The sequence below is a fragment of the Monomorium pharaonis genome, chromosome 3 (genome assembly GCF_013373865.1).
Source record: "Monomorium pharaonis isolate MP-MQ-018 chromosome 3, ASM1337386v2, whole genome shotgun sequence".
In the NCBI taxonomy this organism is placed as follows: domain Eukaryota; kingdom Metazoa; phylum Arthropoda; class Insecta; order Hymenoptera; family Formicidae; genus Monomorium; species Monomorium pharaonis.
Genome location: NC_050469.1, coordinates 7,173,289 through 7,187,579, shown reverse-complemented (window position 1 = coordinate 7,187,579; position 14,291 = coordinate 7,173,289). Strand labels below are relative to the sequence as shown.

At 39.0% G+C, this 14,291-nt stretch overlaps 1 protein-coding gene across 4 annotated transcripts in view; it reads right to left on the bottom strand.

Moving 5' to 3' along the window:
* LOC105838812 (hemicentin-1) overlaps nt 1–14,291 on the bottom strand; it is a 165,989-nt gene that overhangs the window by 46,318 nt on the left and 105,380 nt on the right. The gene's annotated exons all lie outside the window — the stretch shown is intronic.

Below are 14,291 nucleotides of genomic sequence, written 5' to 3'. Positions count from 1 at the left end.
ATTTCTCCGTCGCTGCGAGTGCTCTCTGGATGAACTAAATTTAGCGGGTTTAATATCTAAATATGATTAATCGCTTTAAATTACAAAGCTCTGAAATAATAAAGCTAATACAAACTGATTGTAATCAGTCGATTATAATCTTGTCTACAAATCTTAATTTATTCGAAATTTTTTAGAATGCTAAACGTAAAAAAGACAAGTCCTTTATTTAAATTCTATATATAATTCTAAAAATCCAAAAATACATTCGTTACTTAACGCATATTATTATAATTTACTTTTTAATATGAAAAATAGCAAAATAATATTTAATTTTTTTATAATTAAAAAATAAATTTAATGAAAAATTAATACTGCAAATTTACATTAAAGAAAATTGTTTAAAGAGCTTATTTTGCACAAACTAATTTAGAAAATGAATATAATTTCACATGAAATAAATTGTCAGCAAAAATTAAATTGAAATGGAGAATTAATATAAACAATTAATCAAAAATAAACATATCAATTTTATACTTGGGCAAAATGTAATACACAGATACGTTGTAGTAGTAGTAGTATATGAAAATTTTCAGGATTGCAATGTACGCTTTTTGTCGGATTGCAGCGTTAAAAATTCAATTTTTCACCAGCGCGGAGATGATTAATAAAACGCGCTGCCGCGTCGTACGCGGCTCGCGGAAATAACTTTGCAAAATTAACAGTGCACATATGAAACTCATGCGATTCGTCGAGTATTGCAACGGTATTTACAAACGCGAAAGAAAAATAGCATCCTATTTAATAATGTTACATTTCGTGACATTCTTGTCTCTTACACAATAATTTCAACAAAATTCAAAGTAGAAACGTCAAATAATGTGTATGTTAAATTTTAAAAATTTTATAGTAAAAAATTTTTTTCAATTCTTGACAATTTGCCTTCACTATCACATTGTGTGTGTTTGTGTATGTGTGTGAATGTACCTTCGTATTTATTTGCCAAAAAATATATTGTAATATATAATGTAATTGTGGACGTAAATCCATAAAAATTAAAAAATCACTTCTTTTATTTAGAGTAAACTATAAAATTATAAAATTTTGACATTAATAGTTATTCAAAATTTCGCGTTAGCTATCAATTTTTTAAGATTCGAAGTATAATTACGCGTTCTGTAATGTCGAAATAAGAAGTTCCTCGTCAGAGTTCAATCGTGAGCATGCAATCGTCATGGGTGCGCCTTTATCGATATAAAGAGGCGGCCGAGGCTGATAAAAGCGACACGGTCTCGAGAAAATGCCGGCGAGAATAGGGCAAAACTCAAGGAACCCCCGCAACAGGTCCCGTAAAGTAAATTCGAGGCTTGGCGTTTCGCGCGGCGCACACGCTCCGGCTGTTAATTGTGTTTGTACGCCGAGGCGACGAGCTGTACTTCGCGCGCGCCGCGCAAATACACTTGGACCGAAATTGCAGCGCTTTCTATCTGCAATAATAATTACGACTGCAGTCTTGAGTAAAGTCAAATAGATACGGACAAATTACCGCGGCGTCAGGAAGAGGAGATTGGGAGCGAGGCGAATTGAAATCGTCTTGGCGCGCCGTCCGGGTATTATTTTTTGCTGGGCACGAGAGAGGAGAGAGAGAGAAAAAGAGAGAGAGAGAGAGAGAGAGAGAGCAGCAGCATTACAATACGCGCAATTTGATCGTACTGGAGAAGTTCGCATTAGAAAAAGAAATCACTGATAAAAGCTATTGCACGGTCAAGATTTCATTCCGACCTGAAATATAAAACGCGCGGTTCGATTAATTTTTAAATTTAATTAATTAGATTTTTCATTTCCGCAGTAAATAAGAAAGAGAGAGAGAAACGAGTGTAAAACACAAGCATCAAATAGAAAGCGCGGAATATAAGTATATACCTTCACGAATAATAAAAAAGAACAATAGAGCCGCGCTGAAAAAGATTTATCATAAATTCTTACAGCATGTTCGGTATAATGTACTACAACTCCGAACGCAGGCAAAGTTAGTTGCTCGCGTTCGCAGAACATCTCATTTTTGCAGAAATAGAGCGCGCCCGTCCGCCACGTGCGCTAATAAATTCATTTTTCAAAAATTAAGGCAGGCGGTAGAAACAGATATAATATACGACGTTAAAATATGTTTATAAAAAAAAATATATATGTGTGTACTTCGTACACAAAAAAACCACACGTTTCATTTTAATATATTTCCTGTAGCATCATATCTGTACCTGTATTTTGCCGAAGCATTATTCGCGTTTTAACAAATATATATAACAACGCGAATTATTTTTATTTATTTTCCTGACTCTTGTAAAAAAATTTGCGAGCGCACCGCTCTACAAACTGCATTAAAAGCTGGAAAAAAGGAGGACGCGCGTGCCCCTTAATAAAATTGGCGTATCATCGTGGCACGTGTTTGCCTCTCGTTCCAAGGTATTTCCATCGATTTGACAGAGAGTCTCTAATTCGGCGGACTTTTGAAGCGGCTTGGCACGAACGGTGTCCGTCCGATTCGTTAATTTCGTTTGCAATTCCAGGTCGGCCTCGGCGCGACCCCGATCGCCAACCCTCAAACGCGCCGTGCCGGGGGGAGGAAAAAAAGTTTCGGTGGCGCCGCAAATTTGCTTTGCTCGCACGACCGATATTCGAGAGGGGAAAAACAGCCGTCCCGCCCGCCAGACAGACCGACGCCGAAGAATCTAAAAAACACGGACTGCTCTCTCTCTCTTTCCCTGTCTTTCCCGGCGTTATTTATCCCAGTGCTGATATCTACGTCTCGCTAAATAAATTCTAATAGACAAACGAGGAGCGGCGCGGCGCAAATAAGCCCCGCGCGGATAAATCTTTGGCGGCACTTGATTAAAATTTACCGTATTAAATAAGCACAGGTGAATTAAAACCATATTAATTAAATAACGGCCGACCGCCAGCGCTATTTTATTACGCGGCACGTATTCGAATACGAATGGAGAGTAAATGAGAAAGTACGAAAGAGAGAGAGAGAGAGAGAGAGAGAGAGAGAGAGAGAGAGATGTGGAAAATTATAATATCAACACGGACAATCCGAGTGCGGAACTCGATATCCTTTCGTTCATCCTCATTATTATTAGACGTCGAAAATTAACCCGATATGAAGACGAAGGGAAGCCGGAACGCGCGCGCCGGAAGAACCGCGTATCGACGGAAGCACACGGCTCGTTCGACTCGCTTCGTTTTTTTTGTTCCACCGCCGCCGCTCGCTCGGTGTGCGATTACATCTCGTCGGAGTTACGCGATTAATTAAGGGGGGGGGGGCTTGAATTAAGGGACTCGAATTACATCGCGTGCGCGCTATCTGATGCGCGAATGGTTTTCTTTTTTAATGCGAGCGATGTCGGTTAACCGGCCAATTACGTGGCCATGAAAGCCTCGTAAAAAATGCAACGTGCAAAAACTACACGGAAACGCGCGAATGGTCACTGTTGTTGTTGTTGTTGTTGCCGCCGCCGCCGCCGCCGCCGCCGACATATCGACGGTACTAAAGTAATCACGGTGGTGTGTAATCAAAAATATTTTCGGTGGCGTGCGCGCGTACATACGTCGCTTTCGTATCGATCGACCGTTACGGTACCATTCGTGCAATATTGACGTTTAATCAAGATAAAGTTTATTGCGGCGTTACAAATGCAGGCGGCGGCGTTTAAATCGCGGGCCGAACATCAGAGATGAAACGGGGTTGTCGAATGCCAGATAATGCCCGTGTACTACGCGCATATGGACATAACGACATAAATACGCCGGGAAATTTCCGCGAAAATCGCGTTCGCGGAAGGGGGCGATATCGCGCATCTACTGACAGCGTGTGTCAGCGCGCGTCGAGGAGAAAAAAAAATTAACGAACGTTTCGCCTTTTTATCGCGATCGCCCTCGCGGACCGCGGAGAACGAGAGCGGAAAAGTATCAATCGCGAAATTCGCGCGCTGGAATATCGATTTCGCGTACACGTCGCTGACAGTGTGACTTTTTCGCCCGAGAAACGCCCAAATAAATGCGCGAGTATTTTTTGCAAGCTGCGCGGAAACCGAGTGTTAAATCAATCAAACGGGAGACTCGCGTTTTGGGACGTTAGCTGACTGGGAGGAATAATTCTTGGGGCGCAATTACATTTCGCCGGGAAATAGAAGTGCGCGAGCTTGACGTTGACGTTAGAGATCCCAGGCGTATATAAGAAAAGTTTGCGGGGAAAGAGTTACACGGACGCGGCGACAGCGATTGCGAGCGCAAAACCTTGATGTTACACGATGTTGGGGGGGGGGGGGTGAAAAAAATTCTACGGGGGATGAAAGCGCGAAATATCGGAGGTAGAAGTGCAGGATGAGTTGAGTCACCAATATAACGCGCTTCTGCGATGAAAAACTGTCGCGACGTATACAAGTGCGCGCGATATACGTATATATGCGTATGTACCGATTTGCCTCTTTTTTTTTAATTTCTCACAACAATCGCGCTGTTGTACCGGAAACAGGTGTTGTAGCGCGACGTTCACTATCCGTGAAATTCAACCGTGACTTGATTCACACCAAAAAAAAAAAGCAAAACGAGAAATGCCGGGAAATGTACATTTATATTTTGCGTAGATCCTTCTAATGTAACGTAGACATTTTGTGTATAAGAAATTACACAAACAAAAAAAAAGAATCGTTCTCGTTTCAAAATTAACCCTTCAAGAATAAATTTATTAATTATAGCAGAGAAATAACGTAAATGTAAGTGAAATATATATGTGACTCAGTCGACTCAGACAACAATATAACTACTTAAAATAATGGTAGGTGCAAAAAATATCAGTTCTACTGCCAAGAAATGAGATTCAAGTTCTTTTTCTTCTAACAAGTAACGGTTATCCTCAATAATGAATATTTTCTTGATAATATTGAGTCTTAAAATATACTTATCACAAATTTTAGGAAAATTCATCGTCATATGTAATATTTGATAAAAGAATTTATATCCTTTCAAAGACTATTATAAAACTAAATCCAAAGAAAAATTAAAATAAATCGAATTTTTATTTTAATTTAATATTCTTGATTAAAGTATTAAATTACGAGAATTCAGAATATATTTTGAACAAATTTGATGTTTATGACAAATTTATCATAGATTTGCGAATATATAAACTTACGAATTATTTGGAATGTGATATTTATTCAAATTAAATACATATTTACTGTATACACAGTAGATACTTAAAAGAAAAAAAAAAAGTAACTTTTTTTACGATCAAGAATGATATTTTTCTGCATGTAGTAAGACTAATTGTATCTAAGCAAAATTCATGTTTAATGAAACCGAGAATGATTTGTTTTCCTTGTCAGACCACATAATGAATAAGTGCGGGTAAACATGCCGGGGTGATTTTATTCGCATTTACCGAACTGTCATCGTCGCTAAGCAATTACCGTTGATTCGACACGAAGCACGCATAACTCGGCTCATCTCTACCGATAACCGCTCGGCATATTAGCATCGGCGCGTCCCAGTGATTGTCAGTGAATAATTAATTACGAGCAGAAACAAAGGCGCCACTCCAGATCTACAGCGGACATGTGCCGACAAGCTGCAATATTTATAAGCACACACGGCGGCGGTGCACGGACATGTTTTCAGAATTATGTCTGCCCGATGTATAATGTAACACTGCGATGCGACATAATGCGGCATACATATACGCTGTTGACAACACGTGGCTCTAATGACTGCAATAAATACGTAAAAATAATAGTAATAATGCCATGTGCTTGTTTATACTTATAATTTTCAAAATAAAAATTAGCAAAGGAAAATTTTTAACTTCTTCGATAGATACAAATTACTCTTATTTGTCTCCAGATATCAATAAGAATCTAATAAATTGTAGAAAAGTAATTGGAAAAGGTAATGTGCCTCATGATAATGTGTATTGTATATCGTAAATTTAAAATAAAAATTAATAAAACATAAGGCAGATGAGAATACTCGTTAACTTTATCGTTTACCTTTATCTTACTCGTTACCTTTATCGAATATCTTTCGCGAGTTTGTTGGACAATAATTTCGCATTTGTTGGATAATAATTCAGTGAATTGTGCAATCAACATTGCGACACTCTAGGGTGCCACATATGACGGCACTAACAACAAAGTTCCCCTAGATGTTAACTAGGACGAGCTGTAATATCCGTTATAATTAGAAACGGGGAAAATGCAGAAGGCTGCGTAATATATTGATCCTAAAATAATTTACGTCATTTCCCACATGGGTACGCTTTCACGGTAATAATTCTTTGTTAAATTTCGCCGCAATACGTTACTGAAGAGAGTATTACAGATTGACGTGCCGAAAACATAGATTCTCGTTTAAGGGAGAAATATGCCTTTGCCAACTCGCAACGATGTATGTTTCTCTAAAATATAAGAGGGAAATAATGTTAAGAATACTGTTAAATTACCAAAAAAAAAAAAGACGAAAAATCATATGCCACGGTGAGCATTAAGAGAAATGTTTGAGAAATCTACGATCTTGGATTAAAGATCGTCGATTAGCTTGGCCATTCTTGTACGTTTTGCCATTCAAACGTCCCTCAGAGTGGTCTACATTCAAATCGCGCCTCTCCTTTCTTGCGAGGCGCCGCGAATCGCATTAAGAACTCACGGGGATGCACAAGGGACGCGTGTAAAACGCATCCACAACAGCTCGTTAATCTTTCCGCATTTTTCACGAGCTCCTCTTTCCAATACAACGTCCTCTCGTTCTCCCCCCCCCTCTCTCTCTCTCTCTTTTTGCTGCCGCGCCGCCTTTCCTTTTTCTCACGCGAGTAAAGTGGCAAAAAGAAGAGAAAGAGAGAAAGAGAAAGAAAGAGCCCTTTCAAAGTGCAAAGGTCGCATGCGCGATTCCCCCGATGCCAAAGGAATATACACCACGAGCACTTTGCGCGCCGTCAAGACGTTTAACGTACCTACTCTCGTAGGATCTCTCTCTTATGCAGCTTTTATCCCGAAAAAGCCGCGGAAGAGAACAAAATCAAAAAATGAAGGAACGAGATTAAGCTACGCCCTTAGCATTTCTGAATCACATTCAAAGTACCAAAAAGTGAATCTCAACGTGAGTTAATCTTCTTTCAGCATAAATGTCTCTGTTGTCCGTTTTTCTATCTTACGTACGTAGCTTTGCACTTACACGATAAGCTGAAAATAACAATTGATGATATTTGTTAGCACTACAATTATAAAATAAATTGATAAATATTATAACCAAGTCTCTATATATTCTGGAGACTAAAGACAATCGCGTAATGAAACTTTACAATTAAAAAATTACATCAATCATATAATAATGTGATAAAGTTTAGTAAAAAGTTGCAACATAATTTTCATGTGTTTTTATATTATAATAAATAAGATTTTGTTGAGATTGTTACGGTTGATTCGAGAGTTTCCTCATAATTTTCTCTTTTCGTAAATATTGAATCTGCAAGTATACTTTCAAGACTTTTCTGCTCAGTTGAATAATTTCATCTACCGCTGCGCATAATGAATCATCACAGTTTTCGTCCTTTTTTTTCCCCAGCAAGAACTGAAGAGGATTCTTGGACGATCCCTAAGAGGATAATTCGGAGCAAGTCTTACGAAATATTTAACTGCAGTATAAATAAACGACGAAAACTGCGGTAGTTGAGATGCTAACTAGAAGGGGATAACATTAATTAGCTGAGGGCGGTTCTTAAATTTTAAAAAAGGCTTAATTATGTGTAATTATGTTGTTCAAAATTTATCATTATAAGTTGTCTAATTTTGGTGACAGTATTGAAATCTGTTTCATGTTTTAGCGTTCTGTTAATGACATGGAATTGCACTACAAGTTTCACAATTTGCAGAATATATTATCTGAATATTTAGTTACATATATTTGTATGTGCATACATTTCGACCCAAAAAGCTCGAGGATTAATAGATAATTATTCATACATATTAACGATACGATCTCTCCATAAACATATAATTTGAATACATCTTTCATATTTTCAACTGTTCTTTTTCTCTCGTAACTCGATCAAAGACACAAAATCACCAATTATTAGATATTTTAAGAAATGACCGTTTGGCAGTAATTTCTGCGTGTTTACCAATCAGAAACAAATTGCATTGTCGTCAGCGTTGTCGAAAAGGCCGTCTCTTTATTCGTCGATCGCACGAGAACCAGTTGTAATTGCTTTGTAATCCGTGAGCACACAATCGAAACCGAATCGAGTCGAGGGCTGTTTGGCGTGAAATTGCTCGTATTGGCGGCATTAGGTGGACCGCTTGTGGCCGAGCCTCGCTATTTCTACGGTTGATTGTTATGCGAGCGCAAAGGCAAGACAGAAACCGATGCGCTGCTGGGCGTTTATATGTTGCGGACAGAAATTAACAGGATTAAACGGCTTTTCCTAAATATCATTCCATAGGTCCTTCTCACAATCTAAAAGCGCTGATAATTAGATTTTATTTTAGCCAGTACTCGAGTATCGGCCATTACATGAAATGTACATTTTTATTTCAAAGATTTACACGTGTAACGAATTTCATAAATTTATATTAAGCAAATTTTGTATGTCTGACAAATTTTTCTGCACTTATTTTCTCATAATTAATTACTTGAATATATTATTTATTGTTATTTAATTTGCGCCAAAACGATGTCTCACGTGACACAGGATTTTGTCAAGTAAACTAGATACTGTATTTTCGACTTTGACTAGCTTTCTACACGAATTAACTCTGCAACAACACAAGTGAATGAAACGTTTGTAATAACAGACCGTACCCCCGTCAGTGTCCGGTTCGCGAGCTTTAATAATATCCGCTGTCATACGAAATTCAACACAAACTAGTTTCCCATGATACGGTACATTGGTCATTCGAATTCATTGACGACATTAATACTTGCTCGTGAGAATAGCTACGCTGCTTTCACGCGCATTTTTCCGTTTCCATTAACATATATCTCATTTACATCTGTGAAAAGAACTTTGAAGTTTTTCGTTCTTGTAATCTTTTCATGAGGATTGCATTAATACTCGGGAAGTAGCACAATGGTATTATTAATACATTTTTTTAACGTGTCTGTGTTAACATAGACAATATTCGTATTACGGAAAAAACTAAAATGTTTTGTTCCGTGAAAAAAAGTCTTTTGTCGTTAAAGTCTCCAACTCGCAAATCACGATTTACAGTAGTCATTCACAACACGATTTTATGAATGCAGAACGTTACCACATTTATGGAAGTTTTTTTTCTTATGAGAGAAAAAAAAGCGGAAAAAAGTGCATTCACCTGCTCATTTAATCAAACGGCATTTCATGTTTTCCGCTTCGGGAGTGAATATGCGCGAAGCGTTAAGTGCGAAGAATTTACTTGTTTGGGACAAGGATTTACGTCGTGGTTCCGTTGGCACGAGTAAACGCCGCGAATTTGAATGACAATAATAAATCTGTCAGGGAAAGCATTTTCCCATTCCGGCCGTAATCAATGGAAGAGAAAAACAATCGAGCGAAGTAAACGTGCGAAGTAAAAGGCAACGCTTATTTTTAAATTTTAGCGGAAAAAAAACAGAAGAAGCCTGTTTAGATGTAGCTGTTAATTGCACTGAGTTCGCAATATTTTGTAAAAACATTATCAACGAATCACAACGAGGTAAACACTCGATTTCGGTATTGAAAATGATTCATTAAAAAAAAAAAAAAAAAAAAAAAAAAAAAAAAAAAAAAAAAACGACTGAGATAATTTTCTTCGAAGAAACATTACTCGCGGAATTATACTCCTCGCCGTAACCGTCACCTCGCACGACGTTCGTAGAAATAACGAAGGAGCACCGAATGAAATTAATTAATCGGAAAAGCGCGGCATGCCCCAGAGATTTGATCATGAATATCAGATGAGAGTGCAGCATCCTCGATCTCCCGCGGGCTGTTTCGATATTTTCAGGATTGCACGTGCGCGCGCGTTCTTTGCACTGCGATTCTTCCGCGCTTGCAGCATCAGGCGCAGCGCGATGAAAGGCACGAACGAACGTACGAACGAACGAACGAACGAACGGTGCGAAACTGCAGCGTCATTCTTTTCCACGGGCTCTCCCGAGAAATTACATTTTAATACAGCCCGAATTCTGCGCACCGGCGTGCACACACAGCGAGCACGCGTCATTTAATTTCACCGCCGCGCCGCCGGGCTGCGCTCTCCCGTGTGGGAAAAGCCGCCGACCGCACGATTCCGCAGGATTTAATTATACGGCTTGTGAGGGATTTCGAGTAATTAAGTAACGAGCGATTTTAAGTGATTACGCGCGATGCGCGCGGTGCCGTCCCGAGCAATCGATCGCCTCATAATCGCGCGCCGGTCGGTCGGCCGGTTGAAATCGCTTTTAGCTGATTGCGCGACGATTTTCGCGGGCGAGGAATTTCGAGAATTCGATTTCTCAAGTGCGCCTTTGACGGCGGCACACCGTCGCATTTCCTCTACAGATTTACATTTAAACATATCTCGAAGTTATTTAATCCCCCAAAGTCTCGATAGATGCAAAATGTATACGCAGCTGTGTCGCTGCTGCTGCTTCTCTTTGCTGCATTCTGCGTTTTTAGAAAAATGTCGTCCCGAGAAAATGTTCTACGGAGATTCCGGGATTTATGAAAACTTTCAAACAAGATATCAGTAACTACGATCTTTCTGAGAAGTACTGTACCGGTTTACCGATTTAAATTGCTGTACATAATGCAGTGGGTATCCTTTCGGAAACTTTGAAATTCTTATTAGTCTATTAACTTTGGCAATCCTTACTTCAAGAGCTTCAATTTCTCGACTCTTCTATAAAATATATCCAGCGTTAAAGATTAAAAAAAAAAAACGGCGATGTAGAAATATCACAGTCTTGAATATTAATTGTAAAATCGATGGCAATTAGAAATATCCGAATCTGCAAATGAGAACGTACTTCGATTGTTTTCTAATTCATGCATCACGATTGTGTGCGCCTGTCGAAGAAAGGTGCGGAAAGACTCGTTCTCTAAGTGCAAACACAACCGACGGTCACCCCAAGCGGCGGAGGCAACGCGCGATAATTCACTCTCGCTCGTGCGGCAGCCTCTGGAAATGGAGTCACCACCCGACAGAGAAACGGGGTAGGTAGGGGCCGCCCGGCTTAAACAGGTTTGTATCCTCGATGAGGGTACAAATTAAGTTAGCGCGAAAACAACCTATACACCTCTCAGCCGGGCTCTCTCTCTCTCTCTCTCTCTCTCTCTCTCTCTCTCTCTCGAGGCGACGCCGCCTGGCCAACCTGCATAAATATGTATACGTGTTTTACGACGACCTCTCCTGCATCGCCGAGAGAGATAGACAAAATGTTCCTGTGAACAAAATGTCTACAGGCAGGATAGAACAACGTGCCATCGGTTGATCGGTAGAACGTTCCATTCGTGTCTCAGTATATTTTGATATAGAAGACTAAAGCACTTTTTCTCGGCGTCTGTACCACTGTACCCTTCTTACCCTCGTCCTCTCGTTCAACCCTTTCGCCATCAACCGCTGCTAGCTCGGATACGCGAAGCGCATCCAGGATTTAACGCAGATTAATCTGTTTGTTGATCCGGACAAATCCGGCTCCTTCTTTCTCCCTCTCGTGCGGCGTGTCCTCGTTTTCACCGATTTACTCGGTTCCGCGAGTGACGGCTGGCGTTTCATCATACCTCCCGAGTAGACGAAGTGCACCGCGCCTCTTTTCGTTTATTTTCTCGTCTATTTTTTCGTTTTTTCTCTCTTTCTCTCCTTCTTTTTCTCTTCGACAACAATGGAGGATGACAGGTATGAGCAGAATAAACGAAATTTCACCTTATAACCAGGTGTTATAACCAGAGCCTTGCAACAAAAAGTGGGAAAAACGTTGACCAGTAGCGGATTCATTTCCTTTTTATTTCGCATCGGGCGGCGATGACGCGGCATGAAAAGCAAAGGACTCCAAGGATAACTTTAAAGGGATAAACCAGCAGGATTGATCACCACGTAGGTGACGACGCGACGGGGGCGGGTCACGCAATTAACATCAAAAGTTCGTCTATCGCCACTTAATGGCCGGCCAACGTTACAGAATAATCCGCCAGATTTGTCAGAATTTCTGAAAGGTCGATGGATCGACCCCCTACCGAGCGAAGGTGGTGGTTTTCAGTCATTTATCGAACAGCGTTAATCGTGAATAATTTACGACTAAGTACTTTGTCATGTCTCATTTTTTCGACAGCCTGGCAAGATGAAAAAATAAGGTGCGAATCTAGACTATTGCTATAAATAATAAATAAATTTTTTTTAAAAAAGTTTAATTTACGTTATAAATTATACAGATGAAAAATATAAGACTGCACCAATATAAAATAATATAAAAAATCCTGTTCTTATTCATCATTATGTTCTCTTCTTGCGCATTTTAATAATGTTATTATAAATCAGTTAAGTGTGGTTGTGTACACAAATAAAATTTTTTTAATATAAACTGAAAAGATGTTTATTTTTAAATCTATTTAATATGTCTAAACTGATACAAATATTTATGTTTTTATTAAATTTTATTTTAAACAGCAATAGGAATCCTGAATTTTAACAATATTTTTTTATGGGAAAGATTGAAGCTAATAGCTTTTGTATTCAATATTTTTTTATATAATTACGAGTAACATATTGTAAATAATTAAGTTATAAAAAAACATTTTATATAATGCGGCCTCAAGTTTGTTTATAAATGTAACGATAATACGACAAATTTTCGGCATCGATCTATTCCGTAATCTGGCTTAACGAAGTAACGTTTTCTGTGTGCTTTACTTAGCAGTCAAAAATCACCAACTGCAAAAACACGGCAATCGGATTCCGGTTTAGCCTGGAAAGTGTCGAGAGATTTATTGTTGCGCCATTGTGGCCAGCAGAGAGTGGCTGGAACGTGTTGAAGGACCAAATACGTAAAGAGGATCAGCGGCTATACCCAGGAGATCTCGGAGCCGCGCAACCTCTGATCTGAAGTTGTGACACATTTGTACGTGACGCGAACCGACAATAGCGAATGGTGGCTCAGTTAGCGGGTGTCGTGCCTTCGTTACTCCAAATCAGAACTGATGCGCGAGAAACTGTCGGAAACGTTGCGCACGTGTCTCGCAGTCTCGACTCCTCGAGGTAGGACCTCATTTCCACTTCGATAATCTCTCATGTATAAATAACGCGACAGCATTGTCTCGAAGTGTTTAAGCGCCCAGAGTGACGGCAGTGACGCGTGCGGAAGCCGCGGGATAACCGGAGAAAGAGGAGCAGCGGATCTGATTTCGCTTCGACGAAATTATACGAAATCGATAAAAGAGTAGAAAATCCGTTTAAGCCGAGCGCTGATTTATTCGCAATTCACTCGCGCCCGCCAATTTTTTTTTTCGAGATATCTCATCGTCACGTATATCTCCTACCTTAACTTGCAAAACTTCACTTCAACTCCGCTCTATCTCCTACACACACACACACACACTCTCTCTCTCTTTCTCTCCCCATTATTCTCATTATGTCTTAGAGAACTTTTTGTCAGCAATACTGTGAAACTTATCGGATGCACCGTTTAATACCCTTAAGCGACTTAACTTCACAGTCACGGAATAAATGCGCATCTTCTCACAAATCTCCTCTTTCTCTCTCTTCAACTCTTTCCGGGAAGTCTATTTTATTTATACTTCATTCTGAAGTTCAAAAGTGAGATTAGTGACAGGTTCTGCTTTACAATATCTTCTGTTCTAATTCAGTGTATTACATATTGTAGAACTCTGTCTAACGCAATATTTTCTCTATTTACATGCATCATGCAAGCAGTTAGTTAAATTATTTATTTTTATTTCTGTGTAATTGAGACTTTTTACACTTTTACAATTTATTAATACTTGCTATTTTTTTACTTATTTTATATTTAGTTTCTTATTCAGAGTGCGCTTACAAAAATGTTATGCTTTTTCATCCTTTTTTCTTTTTATAACCGCGATATAAGTACAAAAATGCCTTAGTAATCTTACCTTAATATTACCAAGTTTCGTTTATTCAATATTTAACACTATCAAGCAACCAAAATAAATAGGGTAGAGTTTCAAGTTTTTCACATTTTCTTCTATGAATCTTCTAACCACTCGAGAACAAACTCTCGCAAGATTCAACGTCTACAAAACTCAGCAAGAAATGTATTTTCTTTTGCTCTTTATACTTTTAATATTTATT